Here is a 14613-nt window from a genome sequence, read left to right as displayed (position 1 = left end):
ACATTGCCAAACTGCTTAATTTGACATTAAGGCTGAAAACAAACCACCAAAGGCTATTCCTTCCAATGTTATAAAACTAGGTAGTTATTCTCTTATAAGACAGTGAAGACTTAGGGAGTCCAGGCAGGAGAGTGGACTTAATGCCACAGTTTGATCGGCCATGTTCTTATTGAAGGGCAAGAAGCAGTCTCAAGAGGCCGACTGTTCCCATTCCTTATAATCTCACTATAAGACAGACATTTTCAGACACACTTGAGGAATATACTTAAAAGTCTATCGATATCTACCAATGTCTCAGAATGCTAATAAAAACATACTGCCTACTTTTAAATTGCCATACTGAGAATCATTTTGTTTGTAGATTCTTTTTGGTGTTAACCTCTTGGTGTGACACATTTGGGGCGGGGGGGTGGTGGGCTAAGGCTCCCATCCCACTGCACTACAAAGCAGCGCAGTGGGCCGGGAGACATGAGTGAAGGCCGTTTTATGGCCTTCCCGCTGGGCCTTTGAGTCTATGGCAGCTGGATTTCCGGCATCCTCAACTCCGTGCCAGAAATCAGCGGGGAGCGACATATTTTATTTAAATCCTTATTTCCCTACAAATGAAGTATCATTAGCGGGTCCAGGACTGAAATCTCTGGGCCCACTAGCCTCCCTGCAATCCCACCCCCCCAGTACCACCAGCCCCACCACCACCAGGAGTATTTGACTCCAGCGGGATTTCGTATAGCTTCCCGCTTACAGGAAGATGGAGGCCTGACCCCACTGGAGGCAATCGAGGGTTCGGGTGCTGAGCGGGAATGCTCCCTGGACACTGCCATACAGGCAGTGCCAGCCTGGGCCTCCTGGCATTGCCAAAGAGGCAAACTTGAAACAAAAGGTAAAGAAAAATAATTTAAAATATCAGGAAACTGGGTTGAAGGTACAGAATAAAATGGCTGATGTCTCATTAGAGAAACCTGACCAAAGGAAGCTGACATTTTCTCCATTCATTATTGTCGGTTTTTGAATGAGTGTAAGCAAATTTGGGGTTGCTGTAAATGCTATTTTGGATTCAGTAGTGTCAGTCACTGCCTTAAGCAGCCTTTACTTTTCTGGCTGTTGATTCACCTGTTTTGTACGCACAGGAGCATAACCCAGGGATTAATAATAGCATCCCCCTGCATTGAAATATTTGTGTCTTGTGTTTTGCCAATCTCAGAGTGATGATTGAGAAAACACTTGCTGAGATGAGATTTGATGTGAATCGATTCTTATTTCCCATCAGGTGAACAGCCATGATCAGCATCACTTATTTTCATCAATATGATTTTTCCTTGCATAGTATAAAAATAATGATCGCATTGTTATGCTATCCCACTTTGGTTTACATTCGTGCCTCTATTAAAGTTGGCTTTCAAATACATTTTTCCCATCTTCCGTCTTTCACTCGTGGCCTTTTGCTGCTGAGCTGTGGATTTCACAGCTCTTTGTTTTCTAAGCCTGGCTCCAGTTTTGGTTTAGTCCCATTTAGCCCCTTCCTGAAGAGCAAAGTCCATCAGCGATTGAATTCAAATGGATGCAGCAGTAATAAGTTTCTGTGTTTAGTAGACAGTGTCTTTCATTGAATTCGGTACAAAGGTTTGGATGGAAACCCAACCTAAACCTGTCAGGCCGGATCATCCAATCATTATGGGAGCTACGATTCATTCACTATTAGTATTTTGAATATATATTACACTCAAGTTGTCAGAATTTGAACTTCAGAAGCATGGATTAACATAATGCCTTTGTGCATCTGTGGTGTTGAATACAGCAAGTCGAGATCAAGGAGTAGGGACCAGTGTTCTAGCTGAAAGAATAAATAGGGTGGTCACAAGGAATTTAAACTAGCAAGTTGGGGGCAAGGGAAGAGTTAAACTAGGGGAAATATAATGATTAATAGAAATCAAAGCAGCAGCTTTGCATGTGGGGAGAAGGTTCCAACTGTATCGAAAATCAGGAAAAAAATTAAAAGGAAGGAGAACTCATGAGATGTTATTAATAGAGGTATTAGAACTCAAAAAAAGGCACACAAACAAGCATAAGTGTACTTTACCTGAATGCTTGTAGCATTCAAAACAAGGTAAATGAGTTGACGGCACAAATCTTCACAAATGGGTATGATTTGGTGGCCATTTCAGAGACATGGTTGCAGGATGGTCACGACTGGGAGTTAAATGTCCAGGGGTATCAGACTGTTTGAAGGATAGACAAGAAGGTAAGGGAGGTGGTGTAGCTCTGATATTTAAGGATGACATCAGAGCAGTAGTGGGAAATGATGTAGGTTCTATGGAAAAAAAGGTTGAATCCATTTAGGTGGAAACTAGAAATAGTAAGGAGAAAAAGTCATTGATAGGCGTAATCTATATGCCACCAAATAATGACATCACAGTGGGGTGAGAAATAAACAACAAAATAACTGCATGTAAAACTGGTACAGCAATTATCATGGGGAATTTTAATCTACATATCAAACCAAGTTGATCAAGGTATCCTTGAGAAGGAGTTCATAGACTATATCTATGATAGCTTCCTTGAACAGTATGTAATGAAACTTATGAGGGAGCAAGCTATCCTAGGTCTAGTCCTGTGTAATCCAACATGAATAAGTAATGATCTTACAGTTAAGGATCCTCTCAGAAGAAGAGATCACAGTACGGTTGAATTTAATGGTGTGTGAGAAGGTAAAATCCAGTACCAGTGCCTTGTGCTTAAACAAAGGAGATTACAATGGAATGAGGGAGGAGTTGGCTAATGGAAATTGGGAGCAAAACCTTTATGGTGGGACAATTGAGGAACAGTGGAAGACTTTCAAAGTGATTTTTCACAGTGCTTAGCAAAAGTATATACCAGTGATCAGGAAGGACTATAGAAAAAGAGATAATCAGCCATGGATATGTAAGGAAATGAAGGAGGGTATCAAATTGAAAGAAAATGCATACAAGGTGGCAAAGATTAGTGGGAAACTAGAGGATTGGGAAATCTTTACAGGTCAGCAGAAGGCCATGAGAAAAGCTATGAAGAAAAGTAAGATGGATTGTGAGAGTAAGCTAGCTCAGAATATAAAAACAGATAGCAAAAGTTTCTACAGACATATGAAATGAAAAAGAGTGGCTAAAGTAAACATTGGTCCTTTAGAGGATGAGAAGGGGATGTAATAACTGGAAATCAGGAAATGGATGAGGCATTGAACAGGTATTTTGTGTTGGTCTTCACAGTGGAAGACACAGATAACATGCCAAAAATTTATGACATGAATGCTATAGCAGGTGAGGACCTAATAACCCTCATTATCAGGAAAGAGGTAGTGTTGGGCAAGCTAATGGGGCTAAATGTAGACAAGTCTCCTGGCCCTGATGGAATGCATTCCAGGGTACTAAAAGAGATGGCAGAAGAAATAGCAAATGTACTAATGGTAATTTACCAAAATTCGCTGGACTCTGGTTCCTGCAGATTGGAAAACAGCAAATGTGACGCCACAGTTTAAAAAAGGAGGTAGACAAAAGGCAGGTAACTATAGGCCAATTAGCTTAACTTCTTTTGTAGGGAAAATGCTTGATTCTATCACCAAGGAAGAAATAAACATCTGGATATAAATTGTCCCATTGGAAAGATGGAGCATGGGTTCATGAAGGACAACTCACGTTTGGCTAATTTGGTGGAATTCTTTGAGAACATTACATGCACATTGGACAGTGGGGAACCTGTGGATGTTGTGTATTTGAATTTTCAGAAGGCATTTGACAAGATGCCACACCAAAGGCTGCTGCTTAAGATAAAGGTGCACAATGTTACGGATAAAGTATTAGTACAGATAGAGGGTTGGTTAAGTGATAAAAAGCAAAGAGTGGGGATAAATGGGTGTTTTTCTGGTTGGCGATCAGTGACTAGTGGTGTGCATCAGGGGTCAGTGTTGGGACTGCAATTGTTTACGATTTATTTAAATGATTTGCAGTTGTGGACCAAGTGGAATGTGTCAAAGTTTGCAGATGATACTAAGATGAGTGGCAGAGCAAAGCGTGCAGAGAATGCTGAAAGTTTGCAAAGGGATATCAATAATCTGAGTGAGTGGGCAAGGGTCTGGCAGCTGGAGTACAGTGCTGGTAAATGTGAGGTCATCCATTTTGGTAGGAATAACAGTAAAATGGACTTTTACTTAAATGGTAAAAAATTGCAGCATGCTGCTGTGCAGAGGAACCTGGGTGTCCTTGTGCAGGAATCACAAAATGTTGGTTTGCAGGTGCAGCAGGTAATTAAGAAGGCAAATGGAATTTTGTTCTTCATTGCTAGAGGGATGGAGTTTAAAAACAGGCAGGTTATGTTGCAGCTGTATAAGGTGCTGGGGAGGCCAGATCTGGAGTATTGCGTACAGTTTTGATCTCCTTAGTTGAGAAAGGCTTTACTGGCAGCGGAGGGTATGCAGAGGAGGTTCACTAGGTTGATTCTGGAGTTGAGTGGGTTGGCTTATGAAGAGAGACTGAGTAGACTGGGGCTATACTCATTGGAATTCAGAAGAATGAGGGAAGATCTTACAGAAGCATATCAGATTATGACAGGAATAGATCAGATAGAAGCAGGGAACTTGTTTCCATTGGCAAGTGAAACTAGAACTAGGGGGCATGGCCTCAAAATAAGGGGAGCAGATTTAGGACCGAGTTGAGAAGGAACTTCTTTTCACAAAGGGTTGTGAATCTGTGGAATTCCCTGCCCAGTGAAGCAGTTGAGGCTACCTCATTGAATGTCTTTAAGGTAAGGATAGTTACATTTTTGAACAGTAAAGGAATTAAGGGTTACGGTGAATGGGCGGGTGAGTGGAGCTGAGTCCACAAGAAGATCAACCACGACCTTATTGAATGGCGGAGAAGTTTCAAGGGGCCAGATGGACTACTTCTGCTCTTAGTTCTTACGTTCTAAGTCACGGAATAATCAGATTCAACCATTCAGCCATAACATAGTCACCATTTTAAAGTCAGAGCACTCTCTCTTCTTATCTATATAAATGCTGACTTATGTGTAATTTAATAAAACTAAGGTGTGGTAACTTGGGTAGTAAATTGGACTGGAACGTTGGAACTTCTCTGCAGTACAGCTGGAGTAGTTAAGTTATATAAAACTGAATTGCTACATATATCATTCCCATGTCTGAGAGGATGTAATTAATGTGTGACTAAATATTATAGACAGATTGTATTTTAAATGTGGATATGGGAATTAATAATGAAGGAGCCTTCCCCTTTAAGTATTCCATTGAGAGCTTCATGCTGTTGCATGTGACCAAGATGTGGAGATGCCGGCATTGGACTGGGGTAAGCACAATAAGAAGTCTACAATACCAGGTTAAATATGACCAAGTCATGCATCTGGAAGAGGGAACTGACTTTATAAACCCAAGACATTAAAGGTAACATCACAGCACAGAGACTGTCCCTTAAACGCATGAAAAGCGCAATATGTAGGCGTTGATAAGATTGCCAAACTTTCAGGAACACGTCCAGAGGTTAATCTCCTGCACATTGCTATGAGCAACCCAGGGGAAAATGTTATAGGGCCATTAAAGAATATTGTGTTTATTTTTCATGTGAAATACTTTAATTTAAGAAAGAGATTGGAAATGTGGTGGGAGGAAGAGTGTTGATTGACTTGAAGGCGTAAGGTCATGCAATGAATCTCCAGCCATACTCCCATCCAGAGTTTGCAACGCCAATGATGCCAGCATACAAATGTTAACATGGCCACCTGAGGTTTCTCTGGCAAATAATAAATTGGTTAGTGCCTCTGCTGAAGTGGATAGTGGATGAGAGGGCAATCTGCGATAAACAAGTCATGCTATCGTTCCATAATGTCAATTCAGAGTCCTGAAATCGGTAGACTTGTGCATTTCCACTAAACAATGGTAAGAGAAAAAATTGGAAATAAGAAAAACCCAAGTTACTTGGCAATTATAGTCTACTGCCTTGGAACAAAATGATTTGATAATTGCATAATAAAATGTAATTTATTTCACTATGTGCTAAAGTCACATACTTTGAATTTCGAAATAAATTTGGCAGATTGCTACTGCAAATGATTAAATGAGAACACAGGATTCTCACTTAAGCCTATTATTCGTGTTACATGGAGATCTTATTAATTGTCTCCAATAAAAACTGCTTAATTCTGTATTTACTTAATCCATTTAAAAGATAAATGAGCTATGCAGGGAATTTGTGACATGTTGAAGTATTATTCACTGGTGTCTTTGGAACTCACGGGTAACTGAGTTGAAGATGACTCGTGAAATTATCCTCATTAGTTTTTGATTGGTATTCACTTGCAATGGTCAGATTTTGTCCAAGTGCTAATCACCCCAAAGAGATCTTGCCCACAAAGTTGTTGAAGTATGAGGGAAACACAGCATCTGATATGTGAATGAGCTGGCAACCAACAGCACTTCTCTTTAGCTAATGTGACTCGAGGTTTGGGAAATGAACAGTGGTAGGATTGAGACAGAAGATAAATTAAAGAGGCTGAACTCCATATCAAATCAGGTGGAGAAAGATATGAGCAGAGGAAAAAAATATAGGAATAAGAGAGTGAGTTGTGCAAGAGAAAGGAAAATAAACAAAAAGTTGCAAATTGTTATTAAATTTTAAAATTTAAAATGCAACATTTACAATAGGTAATTATCAGCCCCAAAAGGGGTGACTGGCAGGCATTATGGAGATGGGGAGGTGATGACCTATCATCGCTAGACTATTAATCCAGAAACTCAGCTAATGCTCTGGGGAGTCTGAGTTTGAATCTCACCACAGCAGATGGTGGAACTTGAATTCAATATATAAAAAAAAATTGGCATTAGGAATCTACTGATGAAACCACTGCCAATCATTGGAAAAACCCATCTGGTTCACTAATATCCTTTAGGGAAAGAAATCTGCCGTCCTTACCTGATCTGGCCTGCATGTGACTCCAGAGCAATAGCAATGTAGTTGACTCTCAACTGTTATCTGAATTCAGTTTCAAGGGTGGCTAGGGATAGGCAATAAATGTTGGCCAGCCAGAGAAGCCCAAGTCCCATGAATGGGTTAAAAAAAAATGCTTACCATGTCGTCTAAAGGGTCCATACGCTTGTAATTGTTAATCCTAAATACCTCCAAGTTTAGTTCCTTACTAAGATACAAATCTAATAACGGCACGTTATTCAATGCCTTTCCATGGCAAGACATTATTTTCACAAAACTAATCTTGGAGTAATGCAACTCTGACAGCAACTTTTAGATATTCATGTTTAACTAGGCACCCGCCCCTCGCCTAAATTTGCTGTGTAATTTATGCATAAATAAATAACAGGGTGTGTGATTATAGTCACTATTATCTTGACAGCAAAAAAACTGGCCTATTTATTTTTAAAACAGTGTTAATAAGGCTGTTAATCCCTGCTCACATTTTATTTCAGCCCATGTTCAACATTTAAGGCATTTTAACCATCCCAATACTGCTTGCTATCCTCATGTCACTTGACTTGCTATTTAGTTGGCATGTTTGGACCAAAGTTAGTTTTACATTCAGCTGAGGGTAAAATCAGGGCAGAGAGTAAAATAGGCGAGCAATCTGAATAATTTGGTTAAAGCTAAACCGATGGTGTCAGCTGACCCACAGCCTTGGAGTTGGGTGAGGAAAGCATGCTGATGCTTCTAAAGGTGACTAGAAAGGTGGCCTTGCACTCCTTCGCATCGAGCTCCTTCTTGGCTGGAGCAGGTGACATCTCCAGCATCTGGTGCTGACACAGTGGGCTAAATGGCATCCTCCTGCTTTGTAGCAATTCTGCAATTGCCTGATGCTTTGTCATTCAGTGTTGCAAAAGGATAATCACTGATGTTTTGTATGTGATGAGAAGTGAATACATTGCATTCTCTTTTTTAAGAGAGGAACATGTAGAATGAGTGCATAACTTTGTCAGAGTAGTGAACTTCCCCACTTGTTCAAGGAGCTATTTACTGCTTTATGGGCACACTGTTTACATTTTGAGATGGACCTCAAACACACAGGTTCCACTGTCTCCCTGTCAAGCTGGTGTTCTGAGCATGTTCAGCACATCATGCAAATGAATAGCCAGTAACATATCGGTAATAACGATGCAGCTCACTGCATCAGTCTACTCTTCCATTAGCATTTGAAACCAACACGAAAAAGCGGAGGATAGCGAGTGGACAGGAAGGGCCACCTTGACTCCAGTGAGTGGCCCAAACACATGGGCAGCCATGCCGTCACACTCAGCCTCTCTGAGGAGATGGTTGGAGTGCTTAAGCAATGCTTCCACTGCCTGGATGATATTGGTGGAGCCTTGCAGTACTCTCCAGAGTGCATATTACAATTTGTTGTGGACTGCTGTATCCTGCATAATCTCACCATCATGCAGACATACAAGGTTAATGATGAAAAGTATAAATGAAGGAAGAGGTGGAAGAACAGGAGGGACTGGAGGAAAGGAACAGGCAACCACCAGACTGGCGCACCTGACTCTGGTAGCAGTGAACGTAACCTCGATTCCCTATTCAATACCTTCGCTCCCTCTGTTACTGCCCTTAACGGGGTCACAATGCTAAAATAACAACCAGCACAAAACATTAACCAACCTGATCAATAAAACCATCCCAATAAATATGACATGCATGTTCTTGATGTCTGCCTTTCCTGTCTTGGTGCTGTTGTGCAGTGTTAACTCAATGGCTGCAGCACAGTTGGTGAAGAGCTGTTGTCTTTCATGGGGCAGATTGCAGGGTGACTATAAGCACTCTGCAAACTACAGCTTTAAGCTGTGCCACCTTGGGATACAGTAAAAAGTCTGACAACACCAGGTTTTAGTCCAACCGATTTATTTGATAATAGACTCACAAGTTTTCATAGTCACCATTATGAGTCTATTATCAAATAAATCGGTTGGACTAAAACCTGGTGTTGTCAGACTTTTTACTGTGTTTACGCCAGTCCAACGCCGGCATACCCACATCATGACCACCTTGGGATGGCAGGCAGCAGTCTGGACTGAGCGGACTGCCAGGAAGCAGCAAAGAAATTGGCAGAGAAACAGTTGTGGGGAGGGTAACATTTGCCATCCTGAGAAAACAGTAGGTTTCCATTGTAACTGCCATGGAACTGTACCTCAGTAATCCCAGTTACGCATTGGAAAGCAGATTATTGTGATACACAGGAAGCACCTTTGCACACTAGTCTCTGCAGCCATGGTGGTAGCAGTCTGTGTGTGTGTGAGACAGTAAGCTGGGTATGGCTTCAGTCTGAGCTTCCACTGCAGAATGCAGATGCTGAGTAGTTTCTGCTTCTCCAGCAATGGAAACTGAGAGATCAGCCATCAAACACTGCATGGTGGTTGGGTTCACATTGTGATAATGGAGTTGGTCACCATTTCTGGGGCCCAATGGCATGGTGGTATCATCATTGGACTATTACTCCAGAGAGCCAGGCTAATGCTCCAGGGACCTTGGTTTGAATCCCACCATGACAAAACGGAGCTTTGATAAAGGATCATCTGGACTCAAAATGTCAGCTCTTTGCTCTCTTTACAGAGCTGCCAGATCTGCTGAGATTTTCCACCATTTTCCCTTTTGATCACAAATGGAGATTAATTCAATAAATATCTGAAATTAAAAGTCTTAATGATGTCAGTGAAACCAACCCACCTGGTTCACTGATCTCCTTTAAGGGAGGAAATCTGCTGTCCTCACCTGGTCTGCCCTATATGTGACTCCAGAACCACAGCAATGGCACTGTGAGGCAGCAGTGCTAACCACTGTATCAACGTGCCACCCCGAATACCTTGTAGCACTATATTCAGGTCCTTCGAACTACACTGCTGAGCACTGACCCTGATAACACCCACCCCTAACTGCCACTTGCTCCCACTGCCTTTGCAGTCTCTCTCTTTCCTCCTGTCCACTTTTTAATCTCCAGTGCTGCATCAGAAATCCCAGGAACACAATCTCTGCACTTTTGTATCATTGCTGTCTTTTTCCCTGGTCCAGTTTACTTCTGGAATGGCTTTGAGCGCCTGCTCCTTTTAAAACACATCTTCCCTTTCAAACTGGAATGTGACCATACTTCTAAAGCAGTAACTTGGAAAATATAAAGTATTTTGGGATAATCTCACATCCTTGATAAAATTCTATATACATTCATGACGTTCCTTTTGTTTTAATCCAAAACTGGGTGCAGTATAACCTTCCCAGAAATAATTTAAAGGCAATTTATTCATTTATACCGACATTGTATTTTTTATTTTCTGTAATGTTGCAATCTGATATTTTATAAGCTAATTTTCCCCTTTCATAGCTGTTATTTTCTGTACTGTTTGTTTTTTCTAACACTATTTAGCATTTTTCCTATTTTACTGTCATTTGCAATCCATCTGAAGAATAGATTGATCCTGTGGATTCCTTTGAACTTTGAAACATTCCATTTTCCTAAACTTTAGATATTTGTTTTGCCTGGTGATGGCTTCTAATGAACCTCAGAGGAAGTGGTCCCATTGGAAGACTGTTGATTCCTGCAAGCCGTTTGAAGCTGCAGTCATCTCTTGATTCAAGTTTTTGAGCACTAAGTTCTCAGTTTGTTAAACTGCCTTATTTGAATTGTTGGATAAGCCACTTTTTCTTCAATACTAACATATCTCTGAATTAACAAAAACAGGCTGTCACACTATTGCTTCCTAATTCTTCAACTATCACCTACTTCCTATTCAAATGTCATCCATTCTTTGATTGCCGAGAGTTCCATTGTGTTTTTGAGACAGCGGTGAATGGTCTGAGCAATTGCTTTCTCAAAACTGAGATGTAATGTATCAGCTGCATTACCTTCAACCACAAACTCAAGAGCATCCTCAAAGAACACCAGTGCCTTTTGCTTCTTAATGTGTGCCTTTAATGAATCTGTGTCGGCTTTTATTTTATATGTTTACTGGTGCAAGGTGAATCTCAGTTGTCTCCTCTGTAATAAATGCCAGTACTTTTTTTGCAGAGTACCAGATGTCAAGCTATCAGCTCTGCAATATTTTGGCTAGAGTTGCTGAGTTGGAAGCTATGTTTAATCAAACTCAGCCAGAAACATTACATATTACCATAATGACCACTGACCAATGATATTATGCAAATTATCCTCTTAATCGAAAATCTGTGCATTCAGGTAACTAAAGTTTTGGCGAAACTGTCTGCCATCCCTAAAAGAACAAATTAGATTTAATTTTTTAAAAAAGCAGTGTCTGTATTTTTGTACAATGAGTCCTGTACAAATCACAATTATTTTTATATTTATTAATCGCTCTTGATATAGATCCAGCTTTCAACTGAGTGAAATATTCCTATTTGTCAATACTTCAATTTAATAATTTGGGAATATACATATTTATTTAATTATATTCACTTGTTACAAGCTTGATTCTCTTTGCTGCCACATCCCTGCAAACTATATTTTTCTCTGATAACTTTTCCAGACAGTGTAGTACCACACAGGATTGTCCTTTCCTCTTGGTTAACTCTATGATTCATCCAAATGAATGCACTTGGTTATGTAGCTTGTTTCAGTTTGTTGGACCGCAGGTGGGATTTTCTGACCCGTTCCACTAGGCAGGTTTTTCTGGTTCAGTCAAGAGCAGCTCCCTCTCCAGACACTCCACTACCCCCCACTCCCATGCACCCCCACCCCTATCGCAGCAGGTTCCCCAGTGGCCAAATGGGTGAGAGCCACTCTGTAAACACTGACAGGGCAATAAGATCTTATTGGTGACCAATGACAAAAGAGAAAATCCAGCCCAGGCAGACTTGAAAATCCTACCCCTCTCTTTCATTTCCTTACATGTGGATTCAATACTTTTTTAAAAAATAATTAGGTAACGTATCCATGGAGATGCAGATAATTCCTTAAACTTTTTTGAAGTGCATACCTTACTGATCTTCATATCCCTGAGTGAAAGAGGCTGCTGGCTTCTCCAATAATGAAAATACTGTGTAAAAATTCATGTAATACAGTCACTGGCTTGAATTTTTTCCCCAAGTAACCATATAAGAGATCTATTTTCAGTCATTTACTTTTTATGCCCCTGCAAATAATTACTTCCATCCCTTTTGTTGCATGAACTTCCCATTGTCATTTTAGTACTTACTTTGGCCATCTTCAGCTGTCTTTGAGATGACTGCTAGTCACTGTATATTATAAAAGAAAGCCAAGTGATTTACAATAATATGGCGTTTGTCATAATCACTAGACTTTTCAAAGTCCTTTGGAACCAGTGAACTAGTTTTGACGTGTAGTGACGGCTGTAATATAGGAAACTCAGTGGCCAAGTTACACACGGCAAGATTCAATATCAGCAATGTTTATGGCCAGATAATCTGTCTTTTTTTCCTTCGTTAATTAAGAAATAACCAGCTCATTGCTATTTGTGGAAATTGTGATGTTGATTAAAGAGAGAAATATTGGCCAGGACACCAGGGATAACTCCCCTGCTTCTCTTTGATGTACTGCATTGAGATCTTTTACATTCAACTGAGCAGACAGATGGGGTCTCAGTTAAAGCTCTCAGTTGTAACAGGGCATCTCTGAAAGTGCAGTACTCCCGCCATGCTATGCTAGAGTATCAGCCTTGGTTTTTATTAACAAAAGAATTTCTGTTCCTGTCAAGATCAGAATTGACCTTGTTTGGCAGTTACAGTTGTCATTCGTTTTATTTTTGTTATGGGAATATTTTTCCATTTCAAATCTCCACAATGCCCTTAAAAATGTTTTGTTCCCCTTGTTAGATTTTTCTCAGTGTTGCTTCATTCTTAATCTGCTCCATTATTCCATTCATGCTCAGAGCATGCTGTTCTAAAATTGTACAGCTCTTCAATTTTTTTTGTGTTCTCCTTCATTACAACATTGAATTTCTTCTCATTAACATAAAGTACCTTATTTTATACTTTCAGTTAAGCTAAAGCTATAAGATTTTCACACCCATTTGGCAACTGCAGCATAAATAACTAATTCTATGTCAACCTTTTCTGTCAGTCATAACTTTTACTGTTTCCATAAAATTCATTTCGTTAGCCCCAATATTATACTTACTGTGAATTGATGGGTATCTCCTGGTTTGCAACATAATTTTTTACATCACTAATCTGTCAGTATTCACACTTCTTTTGCATTGGCTAAGATCAAGTGTGGTATCGACATGCTGTGCTTTGTTGAAGTCATTAGGTGACAATTTAGCTTCATTTGAATGAATTTTTAAAAATTAACTGGAGCACATCAGTTGTTTTCTCCTGAATTGCACTAAACAATTTTCACTGTTTTTGTTTTCAGGAGCCTCGTTAGTCTTGTTCTGTTCTTATTGATCAGGGCATTGAAACCTCCATGAGCAGTCTCTTTATGCCAACACTATACTTTATTTGTAAAATATCTGGAAGAACATGACAAACATCTCAAAATGGCCTTCATACAAAGTTGCAGTATTCAGGTTTTAATTTTGAGGTGCTTCCATACAATAGTGATAGATGTGAGATACTCACTATGTATTCAACGTGAGTCATACCACCCGAGGGGGTTCTATACAATTCTACTCCCGCCAGTGAATTATGGTTAAGAGGTCCTAGACATCATGAGCAGTTCCCTCTTTACTAAGACCTACTAAGATTGGGTAATTTCTCATCCTCCTAATTCTTCCCCACCATCTGCCCTAATATTCATGGTTAGACTGAATGATTAAACTCTAAGGGAAAATAGTGGATGAATGTCGTTGAGATTTCAGCATATCTCTCCTTGTTGATAGTATAAGATATGGTACGTAATGGAGGCGGGGGGGGAATTTTCCTAGCTATGCCATTTGAAATCAGGCAGGAACATCTTGCAGAATGAGGAAAATGTTTAGCTGACTGCTAACTCACCATCCCAAATGGAATTTCCTCATCACTGCTGGTTACTCCTTCTCCTTCTGCCCCGTACTAATGTTGGCCACAGGGAGTGGCGAGCGTGCAAGGCTGGAGGTGTAAGAGCTGGGTGTCCATAAAAATTACTTTCTGCCTACCCCACTAACTGTCAATTCCTGGCTCCTCCAAGTTAGCCGTGACATTAGATCCCCGGAATCACAGAATCCTGACAGTGCAGAAAGAACCCATTTGGCCCATTGAGTCTCCACCCAGGGCCTATTCCTGTAACCCCATGTATTTACCCTGCTAATTTACCCAGACTCTAAGGGGTAATTTTAGCATGGCCAATCAACCTAACCTGCACATCTTTGGAGTGTGCAAACTCCACACAGTCACCCAAGGCCTGAATTGAACCTGGGTCCCTGACGCTGTGAGGCAGCAGTGCTAACCACTGCCATGGAAAGTAGTGATTAGCAAAAAATATCACCCTTCCTGGGGGGAGAGGGCCTTGGAGCAACTTTCCCTCCCTCCAGTTGTCTCAAAATGCTTACCTACTTAAGCTGAGGCCTTAAGTGAGAGAAACTCCTCTATCTTTGACATACTTTTCCTTCCTTTAAGGTTCTATGTCACATCTTCTCATGCTGTGGCAACATCCCTGCTGCAGCACTGCCAGGGGTTTATGCACTTGAACTGGTAGATT

At 40.5% G+C, this 14613-nt stretch overlaps 1 protein-coding gene across 1 annotated transcript in view; it reads left to right on the top strand.

Moving 5' to 3' along the window:
- Positions 1-14613, top strand: part of LOC145339565 (metabotropic glutamate receptor 7-like) — a 699067-nt gene that overhangs the window by 657639 nt on the left and 26815 nt on the right. The window lies entirely within an intron of this gene.

Source organism: Carcharhinus amblyrhynchos, chromosome 3, assembly GCF_965287045.1.
Source record: "Carcharhinus amblyrhynchos chromosome 3, sCarAmb.v2.hapA, whole genome shotgun sequence".
In the NCBI taxonomy this organism is placed as follows: domain Eukaryota; kingdom Metazoa; phylum Chordata; class Chondrichthyes; order Carcharhiniformes; family Carcharhinidae; genus Carcharhinus; species Carcharhinus amblyrhynchos.
The sequence above is the reverse complement of the archived record's forward strand: the minus strand, read 5'-3'. Positions and strand labels throughout refer to the sequence as shown.